We start from the raw sequence: 15299 nt of genomic DNA on the forward strand, positions 1-15299 counted from the left end.
CGCACTAATTAAAAACAGTAGGATTATGGTGGGAAATAATATGCATGTGAGGTTATCATCCACAGGGCAAAAGGAGGCGGCTGCCGCTTTCCCCGCTCGCTCCAAGGTACGCTCGGCATCTCTAGCGCGAGCTGGCGGAGTTCATTAAAGGACAGATTGCCTGGGCATGCCGCAGGGACCCTTGGCATTTGCGAGGCTGCGAGCCGGGTCCGGGAGGGGAACGACAGGAAGAGATAATCTGCGGAAAACGTTGGGTTTGGGTCATCTGCTGCGGCTTCGGAAAGGCAGGTTTCCTTTTGTGGGCGGCGCTCCCCAAAAGGCTGTCTGCGGAGAGAGGGTTTTTAGACGTTTAAACACTTGTCCTGGCTCGCTCCGTCCCCCCTCCCTCCCCACCTGGCCATTTGGGGCCTCGTGGCGGCGGCTCCTGGCACGGTGATGGTGCCGGGCTGTGCCGCCAGCCCCAGCCGCGGGGAGCGTTCGTGTGGCCAGGCCCCGCTCACTCGCAGGCTGCACCGCAACACACGTTTAGGCTCCTTTTAGCGGGAGCGAGGAACCAGCTGCCCCATTTTACATGAGCTGGTGACTGGGGAGAAGCTTCTGCTGTGTTATTTTCTCCCCTCCGCTGGAGCTCTCGCAAACCGTTGCAGATGGAAGTTGTCCGTCTGTCTGTGCCGGTGGTGTTCGCTCCTCCGTGGCGCTGGCGCGTTTAAAAGGGCTTCGCTGCCATCTGCGAGCGGCCCCTGCTCCCTCCGGCTGCTGGAGCGTAATGCGGGGAATCATGTGCCCTTTGGGGTGCCAAGACTCTCCGACATGGATCCTGGGAGGAACTTAAAGGAAATGCTGCCTTGTGGCTAATGCACAGACATATGTCAGCTCTGGGCCCTGGTGCTGCTGGAGCTGGAACGCTGTGTCCTGCCTCCTCCTAAGGAGCATTTGTCTGTGACAACAAACACATCGGTCAACCCGGGGGTCCCGTGGGATGGCCGGTGAGTGCACGTTCTGCCCTTCTCCCTGCACAGGGGATGTGTAAATTCCAAAAGGTGACATAGCGGGGAGATCTTGTAGTTAAAATCTGGCATTACCTGCAAGGTCTACTCTGAGCATCCTCAGGGAAAGCTGTGAACCGTTTTTTTGCCTGGCAGAGCTGAGATGATGGCTCAGAAGTCCAACATGACCTTCTGTGAGCTGTGAGGCATGTCGCACGTCCTGAGCAAGCTACAAGAGCGGTATTTTTCCACCGCCACATTTTCTTCCTGAAAGTCAAAATGTAAATTTTTTTATTACCCCTCATGAACGTGACAAAGTCCTACTTAAAAATGTAAAGACTCCCATCTTCACGTGCACTATAAAGGCCTTTGCGTTCCACGCGAAGCCTCCAGACTGTTGATTTATTGTGGAGCTCCAGTGGCTGGAGCAGGAGAGCAAAGTTAAATCTACAGAAGTGGCTGATGTGACAAAATGAGCAGTTGTCAGCAGCAGAGGGGGGAAGCAACTGCAGGCGAATGTTAATGCTCAGCAAACTGGTGTGGGGAAGTGAAGTTGACTTCGTACTCTGGTTACAAAGAACCTCCTGCAACCCCAGGGATGCTGGGGAGGGACGGTGAGGACAACGCGGCCTTCCTGGGGCCGTGGTGGAAATAAAAGGTGCAAAAGCCCCGTTAAGTACTGTCCTGTCAAACCCACTCGTGCTGGTGTGGGATTGTTTTCATAGGATCAACTGCTGTACAAGAGAACTGCAGTGTTTCCATCACCACTCAAGGTAATTGGGTTTGGGCACGCAAAGCTGGAGAATTCTAGGCTTAAACAAGGAGACAATTTGGGAAGAAAGGAGAAAACAAGGCAAGCCTATGGATTTTTTTTCTCTATTTTTGTTGTTTTTTTGCACCTGGTGCTGAAGCTCTTGATGTTATTTTGCTGAACTGACAGGAGGGGGCAGATGTCATAACTTGTGAGTGGATCTGAGATTTGGGGTTGAGGTTGATGATGGGGTTATTTGTGATGAAATTTGGAATTGAGATCTTTTGCTGAGTGGGCTGAGCCTGCACGTGCAGCACGGAAACCTGGAGCCCTTGTCCAACAAGGGGGTGAATCGCATGCTTGGTGGAACTGTTGGTAGTGGCCCAGGGTTAAGGTGGTTTGAGGTGTTTGCTGTCACTTTCCAGACTTCAGGCATCTCTTTTTTCACCTTGACTTTCAGTTTTTGTGGCTTTCTTGTATACAAATGGCCGTCCCATTCCAGCAGGGCCCCTCTTTGGTTATTTATGGTGTTGCTGGCAGGAACCAACCCTCCTGTTATCTGGGAATTTTCCATGCGCTTCGCATGAACAGCTCTGATAAAACAAATTACTTCCTACATGGATAATTTAGAGCCAAACCTTCTCTTTTTCCAAACATCACATCTTGAGTTCCTGAAACAGAACGTGAGAACTTGGCTGACCAACGTTCTATTGGAAAGCATGGGTCACGGCTTGGATGAAAAGCTCTTTGCAAGGCTCCGGAACAAGACACTGCTAAACCTGGATGGGAAAAAGGTTAACGCAAGATGAATTGAACTATATTAGTGAAAATTGCATCATTAGAAGAAGCCTCTTCCTGTAAAATGCACAAATATAGCTGAATTCACAGATGCATTAGGGCCTTCTGCACCAGGAATATTTGTCATCTCAGAAGAAAGTGGAAGAGGCTTGTTCTTCAATGCCTGACATGTCACTACATGCTGTGAAGTGCAAATAGAGGAAGAAAAATTAACACATAAAAGAAATGTACTGTTTTCTGCAGGAAAATTAGCTATTTAAAGCTGAGGGAACTGGCTTTTTTAATAAAAAAAAGAATAGCAGCAGAAAACAGCAGCAATTTTTTCTTTTTGCTTTGCTGGGGAAAAAAAGATGAGCAAGTTTTGTATTGCGACTTCCAGTGCTCTGAGCCGGAGGAGATAAGACTCTGTATGAGAGGGGAAAGACTGGCTGGAAATACATGAAGCTGAGCAATCCTGCAAGGCTTTGGTGTCCCAGAGCTGTCATTGCCCCGTGAGCACCACCTGCACATGGGTACGGTGGCTTGGGAGGACGGAGGAGGTGTCGGTGCATTGCATGAGTTGTCCCTGAAGAAGTGGGTGCTCACAGGCAGCACCCTGCACCTCCCATCCTGCTCCCCACTGCACACAGGAACAGGCGGGCTCAACTTGTTGCTCAATTGTGTAAATATTTGAGTGTAAAAGAAAATTATCTAATAATTATGATGAGGCACTATCAAAAATCCATTGTGTGTCTGTTCCTTGCCTTTGTTTTTAAAAATGATTTTGGAGACTCATTGATGTCTTGATTCATCCCTTGATGCTATCGGCCCTTATGGATTTAGTTGACTTCAGGGTGAGTTTGTGCGACTGAGCAGGGCTGGGACTCTGAAGAACAGGAGCTTGTCTATGGCTTATGTTGCCAAAAATCTGGGTGAGGGAGAGAGACGGTGCTTGCCGTGGTTTGGGTCGGCTCTCGGGTGCCGGGGCTGTGCCGTGGTTTGGGTCGGCTCTCGGGTGCCGGGGCTGTGCCGTGGTTTGGGTCGGCTCTCGGGTGCTGGGGCTGTGCCGTGGTTTGGGTCGGCTCTCGGGTGCTGGGGCTGTGCCGTGGTTTGGGTCGGCTCTCGGGTGCTGGAGCTGTGCCGTGGTTTGGGTCGGCTCTCGGGTGCCGGGGCTGTGCCGTGGTTTGGGTCGGCTCTCGGGTGCCGGGGCTGTGCCGTGGTTTGGGTCGGCTCTCGGGTGCCGGGGCTGTGCCGTGGTTTGGGTCGGCTCTCGGGTGCCGGGGCTGTGCCGTGGTTTGGGTCGGCTCTCGGGTGCCGGGGCTGTGCCGTGGTTTGGGTCGGCTCTCGGGTGCCGGGGCTGTGCCGTGGTTTGGGTCGGCTCTCGGGTGCCGGGGCTGTGCCGTGGTTTGGGTCGGCTCTCGGGTGCCGGGGCTGTGCCGTGGTTTGGGTCGGCTCTCGGGTGCCGGGGCTGTGCCGTGGTTTGGGTCGGCTCTCGGGTGCCGGGGCTGTGCCGTGGTTTGGGTCGGCTCTCGGGTGCCGGGGCTGTGCCGTGGTTTGGGTCGGCTCTCGGGTGCCGGGGCTGTGCCGTGGTTTGGGTCGGCTCTCGGGTGCCGGGGCTGTGCCGTGGTTTGGGTCGGCTCTCGGGTGCCGGGGCTGTGCCGTGGTTTGGGTCGGCTCTCGGGTGCCGGGGCTGTGCCGTGGTTTGGGTCGGCTCTCGGGTGCCGGGGCTGCGCCGTGGTTTGGGTCGGCTCTCGGGTGCTGGGGCTGCGCCGTGGTTTGGGTCGGCTCTCGGGTGCTGGGGCTGTGCCGTGGTTTGGGTCGGCTCTCGGGTGCTGGGGCTGTGCCTCGGACAGCAGCAGGGTGGCTAACGTGGTGCGTTGACCTTGGTCTTTGAAAGACAAACACTGGAAAGACAATGTTGTAGGCAATAAGAAAAATAACCTCATCCTTGTTACCGTGAAAAAATGGATTAGTGTCTCCTGATCTCTAGTACGTTGCGGGTTTGTTTTGTTCGTGGCTGATCAAGCCCTCGGGCTGCACACGAGCTGCGCTGTGAAGCTGGTCCTTGTGAGCACTGACCGGACACATGGGCCACAATTGAGCCGCATGTCCTCACCGGGCCCTTGAGCAGAACTGCAGCAATGCAAAAGCTCTGAGCTGTACATCCTGAGGTTGTAAAAGGGGATGAGCAGAGCACAGTGAGCGCTGTGGGTTCTGGAGCACCGAGAGCTGCACCGTGTGGAGGAGAAGGCTCCTGCGTGTCCGTGCTCCCTTGGGCTGTGCTGTGGCTGGGCTACCTGCTCAGAGCCAGGACGTTTCTGGGCCTTTGTCAGTCTGGTGGGGCTCTGGTTTCAAGGGAAGTGGTTCAGTTATCAGCCTGTGGTGACCACAGGCATATCCTCTTGCAAGGGTGAGGTATAACAAGCTGCAATTTGCTCCTTCCCCTTTGAAGAAGTGGCTAATTGCGAGGAAATAGCCCCCTGCCTTTGCCTGCTGCCGTGGCGCTGTGTGGTTGATGACTGCGGTGCTTCTGTGGCAATGGTCAGAGCTCGTGGCTCTGGGGCTGCGTGCCCAGCTGAGCCCTGGCGCCTCCTGGCCATGCTGCTGGACACGCTTTGTGATGTGGGGCTGCTCACAAAGGTCCCTTCTTGGGGATGAGCGTAAGTGATTAAATGAGGCTTATTTTGAATCACAGCAGTGTTCCTCTTGACTCCGCATGCTTGTTCCCTTCAAAGCTTCTCTCTAAGCTTGAAGTGTGGACTTTAAGCTGTAGACTGGCAAGACATCTCTGCTTCCCTGCTCAGCCCATCCCAATACAACAGGACCACCGCCTCATCCTGGCCCTGACCTGGTATCATGCCAGCAGTCTGGTCTTTGCAAGGCAAAGGGCACAAAGGGGCAAGGGAAGACTTGCTTGAGACCTCCTCCTGGCAGTCGCTTTTAATTGCAAATGGTGTGATTTTTGAACAAGGGGGAGGGAGAGCTCTTGCTTCAGGCTAGGGAGCGAGAGATTGAAAGCTTGCTGCTGTGGTCATCAGAGGTGAAGAATAAGTCATAAATGATCCAAGGGCAAAGGCCAAATATAGACTGATAGCTGCATTGTTCCCCGCAGCCTTGAGAAGGACCTTGGTGCTGCTCCGTGCTGAGGCGCCCGCGGGTTTAACCCTTCCCTGCTCAGCACAGACCTGAGTTCCAGCAGCGGATGTGTCCGCACCCAGCCTGGCTGTTGGGTCCTGAATCTCTTGCAGGTGACCAAAGCCTGCTGAGAATTTCTGTGGGCATAGCAAGGAAAACAGAAAGTTCCATCCTCCTATTGCTTAAACAAATACATGGGCTTGTGGTTTTGAAACTCTCTGCTGAATATTTGCTCCAAAATGTCCTGTGGTTAATATATTTTTCTGTCCTTCTCCTGGGCAATTTAGTGTATCTGCCTTGGTTTATCCCCTTAAAATGAGCACCGTAAAGTTGGGAGCAAACATCATGGTAAATTCTTCAAAGCTCAAATTCCTGCACTAAGGGGTTTGCTTTTGGTCTGAGGGTTGGATGGTGCTGGGTCCCCAGGGTGACACTGTCTTGCCAAGGTGAGTCTCCAGGGCATGATCAGGATTTATTGGAGACTGATGGGTGCTGACAGACGTCTGCTCACTGGGGGGCAGAGGCGTTAGGCTCTGGTTTAGCTTCTCTTCTCTAACCTGTATTTGTCAGCCTCTCCCTGCAGCAGTGTAGAGCTTGGATATTGCTTTATGCGTAGTCTCAAAGTCTTCTATACAATCTCTGAAAGACACAAGCTGGTTGAGTTGTACTGGTTGACCCCCAGTGATGTGTGGGAGCTGGGCAGGGCTGTTCCAGCTCACCTTCCAGAGGCACCCAACACTCCGCTCCCGCCTTCCCCCTCGGAGCATTAAGCTGGGGCTGAGAAACTGTCCGCAGGATGCTGTGGCATGGAGAACAGGCTCTCCCTGGTCACCTCCTGAATCCTGGCTCTATTCACACAAGTGAACCCCTTGTGCTGAGCACAGAGGCCGTCGCCCACGCTCTGGTTGGGTTTGTGCAGCTGGCACCGCGGGCACCCATCCGTCACTGTCTGTGGTTAATGCTCAAGCCGGCGTGGCAGGCGGCCAGCAGCCGTGATACGATCTTCCTGGAGCACAGAGAAGCTTCTTGGCTTTGTAACTGCCCCTTCCTGCTCTAAATGAAATGTCTTTCATCTTTTAAAAGAAGTGTTAAGGAAGCAGTTCCCTTAAAAATATCTGAACTGGTGCAAGCAGTAACTGCAGGCTGGCCGTGGAGTTTGGCTGATCCTAAAAGTGCAAGAGCTTGCAATGGGTAAGGGTCCTCCAGCAGAGCTTTTCCTGCCAGAGTCCCCTCGGCACCCATACGGTGTCATACAAAGTCCCCTTGTGCCTCGCTTTGTCCTTTTCCTCCATTTTACAGATGGCAAAAGTTTTTCACATGTGCATTATGTGTGGGGCTGGGAAAGAGCAAATCTTAGCCCGAGAGTGAAGGAGAAATCAGATTCAATACCTTCCTCATGCTATAATTTGTTGTACATGTGAGTGAAGCATCACTCTGCTAGAAATTGAGTCAATTCTCATCTGGATGGGGTTTTTGGCTGTTGCAACTCCACTGTGTGTTTTGTTTTGCTTTTTTTTTCTTGCAAATTTGCATCCACTGATTTTTCTGGGCCAAAGTTATCTTAGCATCAGCTTCACCAAAGTTTAATGGTGATGTGCTAGGGAAAGGGAACGTTTGAGCCCGTTACCTTCCAGGAGAGGCAGGAATTTCTGTGTTCAGAAGACTGGAAGCTGACTTCTTGTGTGTCTTTATTTTAAATAAAAGCCCTTTACATTTGATGGGGGTCAGCGATGGGTACAGCGGTGCGAGTGCACATCTCTCTCCCTCCCGTGCCTCGTGCTGCCGGGGGATACTCGGGGAGCAGGAAGGCTCTGTAGGGAAAAGCAGCCGTTCGCCTCAGCCTGCCGCCCAGCGCCGGCATCGCTGCGCGGTCCTGTGCCCTGCATGCATTATCCCTCAAATCAAAGGAGGAATCGGCAGGAAGAATGTTTAACTGGAGCCTGTGATCCTCAGGTGTGACACCGGGGGCCCCGCCGCAATGAGATGCACAGTCATGCTCTCTCCGAGACGCAGGGTTAAAGATTTGCTTGGGGCCAGTCAATAGCACGCACTGAGTATCTTCCTCAAGAATGTGTCTGCTCTTTTCCTGCCTCCAAGTAGCAGCACTTGAGTCTCAGTCCCCTACTTGAATCACTGCACTATCTCCACTTCATCAGAAACCAGAGAGTTGAGTCTTTGATGATTGTTGTGACTCACGGTGTCACAGAACTACTTACCCTGTGATTTCAACTTTAATCACTGATCCACTATCTATAGAGCTGCCTGTGGAACAGTTCAAATTGTAATTATAGGAAGCTCATCTGCTGCAAGCTACAAAGCAGGCTTTACCATATGCCTTTAAAGGTGAACTAATGTCATGATGAAATAACTGTGTTTTGCCGCAGATTGATACCACTGGCTGGCAAGTTAACATACAGGATGAAAGCTCTGACATTTTGCAAGCTACACTATCGCCCTCTAAGTCATGTTAACCTCACACTCCCTGTTGTTTTACAAGGGATCTGTGGGTAACTGGGAAGTGTCCTCAGACACCAGCGATGGGGAGGGTGTGCGGTACGGGGGGGATGTGCCGAGGTGGGTGTGGGGTGGTACCTGTGTAATACAGGCTCACGGCTGTGGGTGTGTGGTGGTACCTGTGTAATACAGGCTCAAGGCTGTGGGTGTGCGGTGGTACCTGTGTAATACAGGCTCACGGCTGTGGGTGTGTGGTGGTACCTGTGTAATACAGGCTCAAGGCTGTGGGTGTGCGGTGGTACCTGTGTAATACAGGCTCAAGGCTGTGGGTGTGCGGTGGTACCTGTGTAATACAGGCTCAAGGCTGTGGGTGTGTGGTGGTACCTGTGTAATACAGGCTCAAGGCTGTGGGTGTGTGGTGGTACCTGTGTAATACAGGCTCAAGGCTGTGGGTGTGCGGTGGTACCTGTGTAATACAGGCTCAAGGCTGTGGGTGTGCGGTGGTACCTGTGTAATACAGGCTCAAGGCTGTGGGTGTGCGGTGGTACCTGTGTAACACAGGCTCAAGGCTGTGGGTGTGTGGTGGTACCTGTGTAATACAGGCTCACGGCTGTGGGTGTGTGGTGGTACCTGTGTAATACAGGCTCAAGGCTGTGGGTGTGCGGTGGTACCTGTGTAATACAGGCTCACGGCTGTGGGTGTGTGGTGGTACCTGTGTAATACAGGCTCAAGGCTGTGGGTGTGCGGTGGTACCTGTGTAATACAGGCTCAAGGCTGTGGGTGTGTGGTGGTACCTGTGTAATACAGGCTCAAGGCTGTGGGTGTGTGGTGGTACCTGTGTAATACAGGCTCAAGGCTGTGGGTGTGTGGTGGTACCTGTGTAATACAGGCTCAAGGCTGTGGGTGTGCGGTGGTACCTGTGTAATACAGGCTCAAGGCTGTGGGTGTGCGGTGGTACCTGTGTAATACAGGCTCAAGGCTGTGGGTGTGCGGTGGTACCTGTGTAATACAGGCTCAAGGCTGTGGGTGTGCGGTGGTACCTGTGTAACACAGGCTCAAGGCTGTGGGTGTGCGGTGGTACCTGTGTAATACAGGCTCAAGGCTGTGGGTGTGCGGTGGTACCTGTGTAACACAGGCTCAAGGCTGTGGGTGTGCGGTGGTACCTGTGTAATACAGGCTCAAGGCTGTGGGTGTGCGGTGGTACCTGTGTAATACAGGCTCAAGGCTGTGGGTGTGCGGTGGTACCTGTGTAACACAGGCTCAAGGCTGTGGGTGTGTTTTCCATCCTTGCCCCTCGTCTGACCTTGACATTTATTTCGGTCTCTCTTCCCCCCTACCCTGCTTTTGAAAGGGATTTGCTAATTTTCTTTTTAGGGTTACTGCTGTCTGCCCCCACCTCCATCCCTGTGCTCTCAGAAACCTTTGCAGGGGGCTGGTTTGTGTCCCCCCTTGTTCGAGTGCTGAAAGCCCTGGTAAAGCTCTGCCCTGTGCCAGGTGTTTCCTGCACCACTGACAAGAGAGTATTCACACCTTGAAAAGCTTGGTGGGGAGATATAGGCCAGGACAGGGGTGTAATGAAGTGATTTGCCCAAAATCTTAGTCAAGGTTCATGCAGGGGTTTCTGCAGCCATTCACCCCCGTTGTATGGGTGTGTGCAGCACCTCGCTTCTCAAAAACCTGCGAGAGAATTTTGGAAGCATTAACAGAATGAACTTGTTGCTAACACATGATCTAGGAAGCTTATTTTCATTCTCAACAGCACAATGGGAGCTGCGAGGCATGAAGCAGTGGAGACACCTCTTTGCCAAGGCTCCGTGGTGGAGCTGGGAATGGTCTCCCCGTGCTTTTCCAGCTGGGGTTTGGGCAGAGGCCTCTTCTGCTCCTTGTATCTGCAGCCCCCAGGTTGAAGAGGAGCAAAGTGGAGATGGCAAGGCGAGTTTGCTGTGAGAGGTCTTTGGAGAAGCCTTCAAAAGTGTGTGGAGATGTGGTAGAGGCAGTTGAACCCGGGTCTTTGCCAACCTCCTCCTTCTCCCCAGGCGTGGGTGCATTTCAGTAGTGACGGGATGTTTGGGACCTGGAAGGGTCTGTGCAAGTCCAACCCAACCTTCTCTCAGTAGATCCCCTTTCTGCTGCCATTCTCGTAATTAAGCTTTTGCCATAAAGTAGGGAAATGAGATCTGCAAGTCCAAAGTTGGCAACCCAGCGTGACTCCAACTCTGCTGTGCTAAACTGCTTCTCTTTCCTCCTGCGACTGGCCACATAAAGATAAGTAACGAAGATGGTTTTATTGCGAGCAGCTGGGGAAAATCACGTTGCTTCAGTTTCCATAAAATAGCCGAGCCTCAGCTTTTTTATCCTGCCCATTCGCACATCCACTATAAAAGGGACATCAGTTATAAACATTTCCTGTTTGTGCATACAGTCTTCCAGCACTTATGATGTATAGACTGACAAAAGGCTTAATGCTTTGAATATATAAAACACAAGGCCTGTGCAATGGAGGGTGACAGTTGCCCTTTAATGTTCTGCTTTTTAAAGATCAGGGTAGAGTTCAGAAAGCATAGTCATGAGGTTTAATGATTTAATGGGGACGACTGGGGAGCAAAAATAGTTACTACACCCTGGGGAAAAGTGGTTCCTCATACATATTACTTTAGCCTAATGGCCTATGAATGCTTCCTCTGTGGCATAGGAGGGTGTCACGGTACATAGACTCTATAATACTGAATGGGTTGATTAAATGCATATTAAACAATACTAAATTGGAAAAAAAAAAGGCGCCACCAACTGTATTTATTCTGTTCTTAGAAAATGTTGTTACTCATTCAATTTCATTTGTGATATTATTATAATTTTTCCCCTGTTCGGTGCTCGTCGCGGAGCGAGGGAGCCAAGCGCAGCCACGGTGGGTGGGTGGGAGGTGGGAGCTGTGGTCTGGGGGTGGCACCGGGGCTGTGCAGGACCAGGCTGGGGACGGTGGGGACGTTTGCAGGTGAAACTGGCCAAATGTTCATCTGCAGAATGGCCCAGCCCTGTGCAGGTCGTGTTCAAATGAATGTCAACAGCGCACCATATGCCAGCACTTTCAGATGTGCCTCTAGGACCCAAATAAAGGACACAGGTGGATGCTATTGCTCATATATCCCAGCTCTGAATATCTGTGCAAATTTACAGTTCTCTAGACAGACTGTTTTTCTGGTTATTATTATGTGAATTATTAGAGATTATAAGACGAGTAAGTGTGATATTTTTGAAAACATCTGATGGTTCTGCCCAGGTATTTTTTATGCCACAACATTGTCCTGTGTGGGATATTGACTTAATTATCTCCTGTATTTAATCTCTGACATGTGTATTCCTTTCCAAGCCTTGTTACCTTGAAGTAGCTTTTTCCTATGGCCCTTCCACTGACATGGATTTGGTGTTTTTTCTGTTTTACTGCTTCAATCAGTCGCTTTATTCTGCACTTTGTAGTTTCAAACCCAATTTACAGTTCTCCGTACTGCAGAAGTAGCTGGAGCACTGAACGCTGGAGAGCAACCTCAAATTAAAGGGAGAAGAGAAATTGCCTTTGTAATAAGAACTGCAGTAGGGTTGCAACCAACAGCAATAATGATTCATGGGGGAAAACCAGCAGTCGGGAGGTGCGAGCGGGGCCCTGTGCGCGTCACCCGCGGCCGCGGGTTTTGGGGATGCATCTTCTCTTTTGGAGTCCTGCTGGCTTGGCAAGATCAGTGTTCAAATATTTGCTCGCAAGCACCATGTGAACCGTTCAATGTGGTCTGGGAGTACATGAATATGAAAGGTAAAGTCTTTAAGGCGCTATAATGACTTTGAAATGAGAAAATCACAGACTGTGGCTTCTCAGATCTCCACACCTGTTTCAAGCCTAGTCCTAAAAAATGACTTAATATCTATATTTTGAGGTGGCTTGAAGCGTTTGGCTTTGGCAATGAGCACCACTAGAACCTTGTGTTCCGCAGACTTGCGACCCGAACACGGGGTGGTGCTGAGGGGGGATCCACAGCCTGACCAATGCTGCGGGAAGAGCTGCTGTTGGAATCCTCCATCAGAAACGTCCAGCAGCGAGGAATGCGCCTCCCCCCCTCCCAACAGCTTGTTATCGATGGAAACATTTTATAAATAAACATCTCTAGGTAACATATTCCATAAAATATCTAATTATAGATTATTGGATTGAACATTTCTTGCTTCAATTAAGTGATAGTTTTTTCCCCTCAGGAAGCCAGCTCGATGCTCTTTCTGGGGAAATTATGAGTATTTATTCTATGTTCTATAGGTGATGTCTTTTTATGTTGTTAATAAATAAAGTACAGTGCAGCGCTTTGCCCTAAATAAAACTAATGGAGGTCAGGCTTTGCATTTTTGTTTTCCTGATCAGATCTCTCCTGTCTGGTGGTTTATAGTTTGGTACAGTCATCTTTGTAAGGAAGGACATGAAAAAAAAGGGAATGAAGAAAAATGCATAATGGCTTGGCCATCATCTACATTCTCATACCTCTCTCAGCCCGGATGCATTTAGATTTAAAAAAACAAAGAAGCCGAAAGCACAGAATTCAGCACCAGTGTTGCATTTCAGGCCCATCCATCCTTTGGGCAGGTGGTGGGGTCTGTAGATTTGAGAGCTCGATTTGAACTATTGGGAAATCAGTGACCTTTTCTCACAAAATCTGCCTTTAGCTCTGGGTTTGATCTCCCCAGAAGTGACTGGTTTGCTTGGTTTAAGTTAAGAGCTCAGGCTTCGGCCCATCTGTTGTGTACAGAGAGGTACGGCAGCCAGGCCACCGTGTCGGGAGAGGTGGTGGTGGTGGTGGCTTTGGCTTTGGCTTTGGTGGGGAGAAACCCACTTGGGTTGGGACGTGTGGTTTTGTTACTTTCTGAAAGAGATGCTGTAGATGAAACAGCCATTGGTTCAGAGCAGCTCCCTGGAGGAGCTGGGTCAGCCCAGGCGATGCTCTTGTGGATTTGGTACCTCTGAGCCACTCTGTGCTACCACACTCATTCCCTGGCTCTCATCTCATGCTCTCCTGAGCTGTGGATGAACTGGGGAAAACTGGAGTTAAAGCCGAGCTGTCTGAAGGGATATATAAGGTGGACAGCTGAGCTCGCAGGCTTCTCCTGGGCTTTATCGCATCTCTCAGGTGGAGCCGCCTGTGCCTTTCCCTCGGGCTGCGTTCAGCCGGTGTCTGCGCTGGAGGAGCTGGGCCATGCTCTCGGGTCTCATGGCTCCGAGCACCCTCGTCCTCGGTGCAAGGGGAGAAAGTCCTAATCAGGGCGCCACAGCCTTTCTCCCGCTCCCTTACCTGCCATTTTAAACAAATGCAAATTAAACCCCTCCATCGGGTTGGTTCATTCCCTTCCTTCATGTAACTGATGTTATTGGATTTTTATGCAGCACATTACACCCTGAGCCATGTCTTCTACTATTTTGCTTTCAAATTGTATCTCCTGCCATTTGTGTCACATTTAAAATGCTAACAGTATAGAATGTCATTTACAGAATCGGGGCGTTTGCTGCGGAAAATTAATTTGACTTATTCCTTCTGCCTGTTCCTATCTCCAGGCCAATATTATGCTACTCATTCTACAAGAGTAATACTTAATGAATAGGACTATTAATAATGTCAAGGTCCATGGGGGTCTTATGGGTAACGGATAGGCGTAGACTGTAAGGGGGCAGTCACCTGACTTCGGTTAATGTTCCATGAAAATATCAGGCAGTGCAATGTAATTATGGAGCAGAGGATAGTAAAAAAGGCAGGGAACTTGGAGTCTCTTAAATATTTTTTTAAATTAGCCGGTGCTTTTTCAGTAATTTACCTGAACCTTTGTCAGACCAGGTGTGAAAACTGTTTAAAATTCCGAAAGGAAAAACCAACAGCTACGTACCCAGTTTGTAATAAGGGTTACGTGGTCAGCTGGGTTTGCAGCGCTGGGCAGGAATGGTGTGTGTTTGGCGTTACATGAAGGGTGTGGGATGGATGTGTGCGTCGTTCTGTTTACAGCAAACAGGAACCTGAGGCTTTGGTTATTTTGGTGGTTTTTTCCTATGTGTCTCTATTTAAAAAGACTAAAATCTATTGGGGAAAATGCAAAATTAACATTTATAATGGCAGAAGAAACAAAATCATCTCGGTGCTATTTGTGGGGTTACTTGCTGTGCGAACTGCAGCTGGGTGGGGTGGTTGGGGCAGGAGCTGCTGGTGATGCTCAGGGTGGCACGGGCACGTTGAGGGGCACAAGCTGCTTTCAGGGCCTAATCCTACACTTTCTAGAACCATTTTATTTTTAAAGTGGGTTTAACAGGGCTATGATTTGATCTCCTGTTTTTTTAAGGTCCTTGTTTCTAAATCCTGGTGGCTAGAGTGATGTCTGGGATTACTGGGGTAAGGAAATTGGCTACTGAGGTGCTGCTTTTCAGAACAGATTTTAAGCTTTTGCTGTCATTTTTGGTAGTTGTGTGAGAAAATGTGGTGTGGCAGGTAAATCTGCAAAGGGACCTTTAGGAGACACGTTTAGTTGTGGTTTGGTTCCTGTTCTCGGTAGGAACGCTGGATGCTACCTATCTCTCTCTTGCATCTTTCTTCATTTGTCTTTGTCTTGCTCTTGGGACTATGGAGACCGAGGAAGCAGGTTGTGAAATGAGGCCCCTGATGTCCAAAGAGCAGGTGAAACAGGCTGTGAAAAGAGTTGATGTTACGCAACAAAATAGCGTTGTGTCTGTCTTCCTTTTGCAAGGAGTTACCTGTTCCAGATGCAGAATGTGGCCTGAAATCGTATTAGACAAACCAGAGGCTGTGAGCCAGGTTGGGTCACACTGTAGTGAGAACATCAGGAGGTGACATTGGTGGAGACTTGAGGTTCTGGTGCCCCAGGAGCTGCTGGGGAGCAGGGTGGCAATGACCTGTTCCATCTTGCTTGGCTAGAGGGTCAATATCTGCTCAAAATGTCCAGGCTGGAGGAGGATGGTGACACCAAAAGCTCTGGCTGAGAAAGGTCTTTCTCAGCATCTGTCCATGGATGTTCTCAGGGGCAGTTTGAAAACAAAACGTTTCTCATCCATTTGTGGTCGATGGTGTCTGTGTGTGCGGGACCGAGGTCAGCAGCCTCATGGAAGGAGGACGCATCTTCGCTAACTGAGCACTGGCCAAGCTTCACGTAGCAGATTGGGCTCC

General features: G+C 50.5%; 1 long non-coding RNA gene across 1 annotated transcript in view; it reads left to right on the forward strand.

The window, feature by feature from the left end:
* Positions 1–1429: 1429 nt before the first annotated feature.
* Positions 1430–15299, forward strand: part of LOC139829447 (uncharacterized) — a 125340-nt gene continuing 111470 nt past the window's right edge. The window contains exon 1 of the long non-coding RNA XR_011741916.1: positions 1430–1759. This is a non-coding gene — a long non-coding RNA (uncharacterized lncRNA). The remainder of the gene's footprint in view (positions 1760–15299) is intronic.

This window comes from Patagioenas fasciata, chromosome 19, assembly GCF_037038585.1.
Source record: "Patagioenas fasciata isolate bPatFas1 chromosome 19, bPatFas1.hap1, whole genome shotgun sequence".
NCBI classification, from domain to species: domain Eukaryota; kingdom Metazoa; phylum Chordata; class Aves; order Columbiformes; family Columbidae; genus Patagioenas; species Patagioenas fasciata.